Here is an 8,076-nt window from a genome sequence, read left to right on the forward strand (position 1 = left end):
CAAACATATTTTTGCTAATTTATAGGAATAAAGTATTCCTCACACATCTAAAAAAAATTTAAAAAAAAAAAAAGCAGCACCTTTTAAGCAAAGCAGCTAATACACTTTTTTCCCTTAAAAAAATTCTTTAACAGCTTTCAAAACGAAAAAATAATAATTAAAATTAATAAGCTTATTAAAATAAATACATCATATCAAAAAAATCGTTTCTTTTTCCCCTGTTGCCAAAAATAATTTTTTAAATAAATTAATGCACTTACCAAAATAAATAAAAACATTAAAATGTCAACTTAAAAAAATACTTTTCATCGTCAAAAAAAAAAAAAATCGTCTGCGCATATCGTTATGTAGAAACATAAATGACTTTGAGTTTATTCGCCGAAAACTGAAAACCTAAATTAAAACTTTTGCGTGAAAATAAAAACAAATCATATCAACAATATTTTTTTCACAGTGAAAACAATAGCTGCGGAGTCGGAGTCGGAGTCAATCTCATTTTGGGATAAAGGAGTCGAAGACGAATATCTTAGAATCGGAGTCAGTCATTTGTCCTCCGTGTATAAATTTTTGCCAAAGCTACAAAGTCACAGTCGAAGTCGGGGAGTTGGAGTCCGATTAATTGTCGGGCACAGGAGTCGGAGTCGGAGTCAGGTGCCTCTAAATTCTCAGAGTCGAAGCCTGGAGTTTGGCGTCAATAGCTATTTCCAACAAAATTTGTTTGAAATAAATCCGCCTTCAAGTACGGAATCTACATTGACTTTCAGTTTCCCCGTAGGCGCTAATGTTAAGTTTTTTTGAACTGTTCAAAACTGAACAAAAAATAGTTCAAATCAAAAAGTGAAATATGGGACTGAGGTGTCCTCGCCGAGATCTTTCGAACAAAAAAAAGTTTGTTCGAATCGGACTATTCATTCAAAAGTTATTAGGGGGGGGGGGGGACAGACAGACAGACCGACAGACATTTTTCCCCATCTCAATACCCTACTTTCCAATTTTTAATTTTTCGATATTTATTTAATTATTTTATTTATTTTTTATTTTTTGTTTTGTTTTTTGCGACATTTTTAAGATGCATTAAGCCTTCTTTCATGCTTTTTTCTTCTTTTTCTGACTTTTACTGGGAAAGTAGGCTAAAAAGCAGAAGTTTATTTACATTATAAAAAGTGAAATCATATAGCTTACGATAACGAAACATTGTCGTCAGACTTTGCACGTTGCAGCCAGAGCCGGATCAAGGATTTTGGGATCCATAAGCATTAGAAGTGTTGGGGCCCCTTTACACTTGTATTTTATACATAATTTCCTATATTATTTCTCTAGCCTGTATTTCTGTCACCACGCAAAATCTTTCATATTCCTTTATCAAATTTTATAATTTAACCCTCATTTTAAAGCTTATAGTTTTAGGTTCTGAATACAATTTTAAGTATTACCAATATAACGTTTATTAACAATTAATACAGTAACTAAAATATGATTACGTTTACTTTTCATTTTAGATCTGGTAAAAAAGATTTATACTCGTAGACATAGGCGTAGCGTCGGGGAGGGAGATGCGCCCCCTAACTTGCTGGACACTTAACCATTTGCCCCAGAACTATAAAGAAATTAGCACAAAATCAAGAAAAGTATCTATTTTTTCTAATTTGTATGTCCTTAAAAATGCATTCAGACGATCTTTGCTAACGTTAATGTTAGGGTGGAAAAGCGGTCTGGGGGCGTTTCCCCGGCCATTTTTCAAGATTGAAACTTGAAAGACACAATTGGGAAATTCCACGAAACATGGGAACTAGGTGTGATAAAAATATGGAAAAATGTTCCAACTTTTTTTTGTATGTTCTCTGTATTAACTGAAGTTTGCAAATTAGTATCTGGTAACTCCAGGTGAACCATTTTCTTTTCGTAAGAGAGCTTGTTTTATGAGCTCACATTCGGGTGAATTTTCTTTCTGCTAAAAGCAATTTTAAACGAGCATGTTTTTATTGTTTTAGCCTGTTCCTGCTGACTTGTTTTTAAAAGATACATTCCATAAGAAGATAATTATTGCAGTATGTTTTAAATTTTCTCCTTAAAATACTTGAAGGAAGTAGATTGTTAAATCATTGAATTCTATGTAACGTGAGTCCCGAAAAATTCAATTTTTAATATTTATTAATTTTATAGCTTGTAAATTAAAACATTCTTACTGTTTCTTCACTCCTAAAATATATGTTCACGTCCAAAAATGTTCCTGTTTGACAGTAAAAGATGAGATACAGAGAAAAAAAAAGGAAGGGAGCCCCCTTTTTTTTTACTTTTCCTTCTCTTTCTTTCGTTCTTTTTATTTTCTTTGCCTTTTTTTCTTTTTTGTCGAAAAGAGAACTTTTTTCTTTCATATTTTCAATTTTAAGATTTCGCCGGTGCCCCTCAAAACTTCGGGGCACCTAAGCAACTGTCTACTTTGCCTATTTAGTAATCCGGCCCTGGTTGCAGCAAGCCACCAATATCAAAAGTATCTTTGATATAACTTTCAGTAGTGAAAATATAGATAGTTTTTTTTTTTTCTGGATTTAATATTTACATCTTGCTATAGTGCGGTATGAGCCAAATTAAATTTTAACTATAGATTTGATGCCTTCCAAATGTTGGTGCAACGGGCTCGTGCCCCATGTGCCATGCCTTAATCTGGCCCTGGTCCTTTTATTCAACATTTTCCAAGTTTTCATATCAAGGGTCAACGAAAAAACAAAGAAATAGGGTCAATTTGCCACCTTAGTCAAAGGCATTTCATTGGTGCTTCTTGAGAACACTTGGACCTCCAACAACTTCGAAGAAAGTTTAAAATTCCGTATTTGGAGTTTTAATTTCAAAAAAATTTCCGGACCCCTACCGCAATCAAATGTACAATCACGTTTTTAAGACTTTAATGTCGAAAAATTTCTTGGGATGACACCCGATTCCTCCCACTAATATTATTTAAAAATGAGACAAGTTGTGTTTTTAAAACAACTATTTCGAAGAATTTAAATGGAAGAACTTGTGAGCTCCATCAATGAAGAATATCTAAAAACTTTTTAATAGGACTTCGAATTCGAAAAAATTGCAAGGTAGGGTTCCAGAATCCCATTCTGGAACTCAGCTGTCCTCCCCACCCCTCAGTTCCATTAGGAATCAACATATGATATCAGGGAAAGAAAGTCGTCGAAGAGATTATAATTGTGTTTTGGAATTCTAATTCCAAAACTTGGGAGAGGGAGGCAAATTGAACGGGGACAGGTCTTTGAGCCCCATTACTTCCCCTAACGTGCGCAAATATGGTCTATTTTTGCGCTTTTAAGACGTCAATTTCAAAACATTTCCAAAGGGGTTCTTCCAAACTTTTCCAATCCTAAAATATCACAAAAAATCGTCTTAAAGTGCGTTTTTAGATCTTCTTTTTAAAAAAATTTCCCGAGGAGAACTCCCGGACTCTCTATTTTTACCTGCTCCTATTCAAATAATAACCGACACCTTCCTGAACCAAAAGTTTTATCAGTTTTCTCTTTATGTATACAGGATGCCCACTAAAGTCCCTTCCCACCCTCTTAAATATGTAACGGCTGCTGCTATGCTTATAAAAGTGGTATCTCGGTATAGTAAATTAACCATGCACTACTGAATAAAACCACTCATGCCACCACCTGGTGGAAAACTACGGAGTTAGAAATCCTATTTCTGAAACGGTTCCAGATAGGTAAAAAGTGATTTACAAATTCGTAGGACACCATCGATTTTGTACAAAAAGATACCTTTATTAATGCATAGAATATAACGGCTAAAACGAGCATTTGGTTTTTCGTGATTTCACGAAAGTGTCCCGGATTCACGTTCCTGTGACGTCAGGAAATTTGAACGGAAGGAGAAAGTTATCTTTTGGGTAAAAAATGACAGCGAAATGTCAATTAAAGCTATGTTGTTACAGCTGCGGTGTACGGATTATTAGTATGTGGAACGATGATTGTCCGGGCCGGGATTTGAACCACGTACCTTTGTAATGGTAACACAGTGAACCAAGCAGATCGGAAGGTTGCGTGTTCAAATCACGTCCGGGATAACATTATGCGGCGTACGGATTATCATTATGTGGAACAATGATTGTCCGAGCCTTGATTTGAACCACGGACCTTTGTGATGCTAGCCAAGTGCTTTAACCACTGAACCAAAAGGACCTCAAAGTTCGGGGGCAGAGTTAGGTTATGTGTTCTTTTACGTACGCCGCATTGCTTATTATTATTAAAAAAATTTTTTTTTGTTGTTTTTGTTTTATCTTGGATCATTTTCTCACGTAACTGTAGGACGTCGCAGAAAAACAAATGCTTGTTTTAGCGTTCTTTTCTTTGCATTGATGTTCACAATGCGTCTTTCCGTGCTAAATCGGTGACGTTCTTACAACTTTGTAAATAACTTTTTTCCCTATTTCAATCCGTTTTCGAGATAGAAGTTCTAACTCCACCAGGTGGTGTAGCAGGTGGTTTTAATGAGTAGCGCATGATCACTTAACAAAACCTAGACACAATTTTTTAATGAATATAACAGCAGCCCTTCTAAAGTAAAGGAAGTGAGAAGGGACTTTAGTGGGCACCCTGTGCTCACGATGTTTCTTAACTCCTGGGGAAAACTTTAAGGAGTGATAATACACATCAGAACAAACAAGACAAAGGCAAAAATAAGGGTCCCAAACGCTTTTCGCAAAAAAGATACGCGCCATTAAAGATTAGGGTCTAAAATTTCAAATGATCATAAAAAACGGAAAAATTGGTCAATTTTTTTGCAGCTTTCGCTAAAATAAGTCTTTTTATCGGTATTTTCTTGGAAATAAATTTTGAAAACGTAGAATAAAAAAGTGCCGATAGAGGCCGCTTAGACAACTATTTTTCACTGCTATTTTTGAACCTCATTAAATGTTCTCGAATGCTTGGACTTAATTTTAAATTTTAAGCTCAAAATCAGAATCATCGGGAGCGATTAATTTGCGCAAACTGAACTGTGTTCAGAAATTGAAATATACTGTGTCAGAAAAAAAATATACAGTGGCTCTCAAATTCTTCGTACACCTACGACTTTCAACGAAATAGGCCCCAATCAATTGGTTAGAATTAATATTTCGGAATAGGTATTTAATTATAAGATCTATGATCAATTTTTAACAAAACTACATGAAAATTTTTTAAAAAATATTAAAACTTAATTTTTTAAAAATCAAAAACCAAAAAGTGCCGGAAATTTTATCTCACAAAAGTCTTCGTACACTTTATAAAATGTCTATATATTATTGTATAATATATAGACATATTATTATATAATATATAGACTTATAATGTGCGAACTTCGCACCCACTTCTGTTTCTAGAATGCCTTAACCGACTGCAATGGAGTGATTAATCTATTTTCGCCTACACTAAGCTCCGACCGAGGTGGCTGCTGATACGCTTGTACAACCAACCTGCTTTTATGAGACTTACTGGACGTCCCTATAAAAAGTCCTTCAATTGCTCGTAAACCTCTAAAAGATCGTCCTAGTCACAATAGCGTCCTTACAACGTCACAGTTTCGTTTGAAGTGCCTTTTGACACAAGCTTTCCCACTTTTAATCATACCTATCTGCGCACCTTGTATGCGCATAGCACGCTTATCCTTTCTTCACTGGCGACGAAATTTAAATAATCTCTTACCAAACTACATTTCTGCCGAGTTTATTGGTTGAAACTCAATTTATTCTAGATGCATACATTTGTTTTGTGACGAAGTGTGTTTCAACTTCTGAATACAGTTCAGTTTGCGCAATTCTGATGTCTGTTTGCTCTCGTGATTATTCTGATTTTGATCTGAAAATTTAAGTTTAAATCCAAGCATTAGAAAACATTTAATGAGATTCAAAAATAGCGGTAAAAAATCGTTTTTCGTTACTCCAAAGTCTAAAACCCCCCGCTATCGGCATTTTTTAAACTACATCTTCAAAAATTATTTTCAAGAAACTACTGATAAAAAGAATAATTTTAGCGAAAACCGCAAACGAATAGACCAATTTTTCTGTTTTTTATGATCATTTGAAATTTTGGACCTTAAACTTTAATGGCGCCTATCCTCTTCGGAAGATGTTTGGGACCCTTATTTTTGCCTTTATCTTGTTTGTTCTGATGTGTACTAACACTCCTTAAAGTTTTGCCCAAGAGTCCAGAAACACTCTAGTACACAATTTATATTATATGTTCGACAATTCCGAAGAAAATAAACTCAGACATACTCTCTCCCCAGTTTTTGACCTCCCACAGCAGAACTTTTATTAAGTTTTTATTAAGTACCCCCCTCCCCCTCTATATAAAAAACTACTTTCATGTTGCACCATTTACTTAATATCATCAACTTTTGTCAAAATAAGACATTCTGGAATCCTTTTGAACGACCACTCATCAGTTTATCAGCAGTCACGAAATATATAACTCTCATAATGAGAAAGGGACGATCGCGGGATTTTTTAGCGAGCAAATGGGTAATTGTCGGACATAATAAATGAAACTTTTCAGATTAACTCATTTCATATTGATTTGGAATCAATGAATTTTCTTTATTTCGAGGAAAAAGACATATTTTCTTTTCGTTTAACCACACAGACATCAGTGGTACACATGACTGAATGGAGTCTTTGATAGATGAATAAATATGTCTTTTTTAATATTCATGCATGCATTTCTATACATAGAGCTTAGAGCGACCCGGGGAAGATCACTATATTTCTGGGGTGAAAATTGATCCCTTAAATTTTATTTAAAAATAATGAAATTTTACTAATGTATGAAATATTGCCTGGATATTTTGAACACCTTACTTCAGTATAACTACATTTACTCAGTTGAGGCAGTGAGAAGCAACAGGATGTAAGTGGCAAAGTAAAAAAATTGGAGATAACCAGTACACATGGTAGGTGAACTTCTCCTCTGTCTTGGGGCAAGAATTGGTGATAGTAGCCCTGGTAGTTGCTGCTATACAGCATGATTTAGAAAAATAATTCAATGAAACTCTACCTAGGATGTTACAGTAGGGTGGTCACAAAAAATCGATTTTCGAATTTCTTCCGCGGCATCCCCCTAAAATGTGCCAATGGACTAGAAAACATGATTTGCAAAGTTCCGGTAATATTAACACGTGCCGCAAACAGGGTGACGTTACGAAAAACAGCGATTTTTAGCAAAAAATCGTAGTTTTTCCTCTTTAAAACCAAAACTTTTCATCCTAGAAACTTCGTTCTGGTCTCATTTTATAGGAAATTTTATTCTCGTGATGAGATGTTTTATCAATTTTTTTAAATAAAAGTTACAGTTTTCTTTTCATTATTCAGGTCAGGTCATGGAAGATATCATCAATAAGGAATTTTCATGCAAAGATCTAAAAGCATTACAATATTCAATTACATTTATTTGCTCTTTGTTCATTTTAATTTATCCATTAAAAAGGCTTCATTTGGAGGTATTTTAAAAATTAAATGCAACAAATTGTTGATTTAAAATAAAAGGAACTAAGCTGTTTAGAAGAGAAAGCAAGGAGTTTAAACTGCAAAAAAGAAAAAGAAATCTAATGCATTTTATTCTTACACCGTTAAATGACATACACTGAAAGGACATACATCATTATGTTATAACATTTCATTGACAAATTAAAGTGGTAATGGCTTCGATATGGTAGATTTTGATGAATGTGGAAAAATATGCCTGCATTCAGACATAACTTGCAATACACTGTAAAAAAACTCCGAAACGTTGCTGAGTATTTCCGTGTAATGTTTCGGGATTTCAATGGTTTTTATACACTTCCTGGAAATATCAAGTATCATTGTCAAAAAGTTTCCTGAATTGCTACAAGTTGCATGAATGCAGACTTCTCTCTGTTGAAAAATATATTTTTAGCTCCCAGGTTAAAGATTAACTGAGGTTATTTATTAGGTGTATCGGCTTTACTTCGATCACGGTTTGGTCCAGACTGATTAAGTTCCCAAAATGGAGTGAGTAAGTCGTTGGACTACGTAGCTTGCAAGAATTGCAATTAAGTGAGATAATTGATACT

The sequence above is a fragment of the Uloborus diversus genome, chromosome 9 (genome assembly GCF_026930045.1).
Source record: "Uloborus diversus isolate 005 chromosome 9, Udiv.v.3.1, whole genome shotgun sequence".
Classification (NCBI taxonomy): Eukaryota; Metazoa; Arthropoda; class Arachnida; order Araneae; family Uloboridae; genus Uloborus; species Uloborus diversus.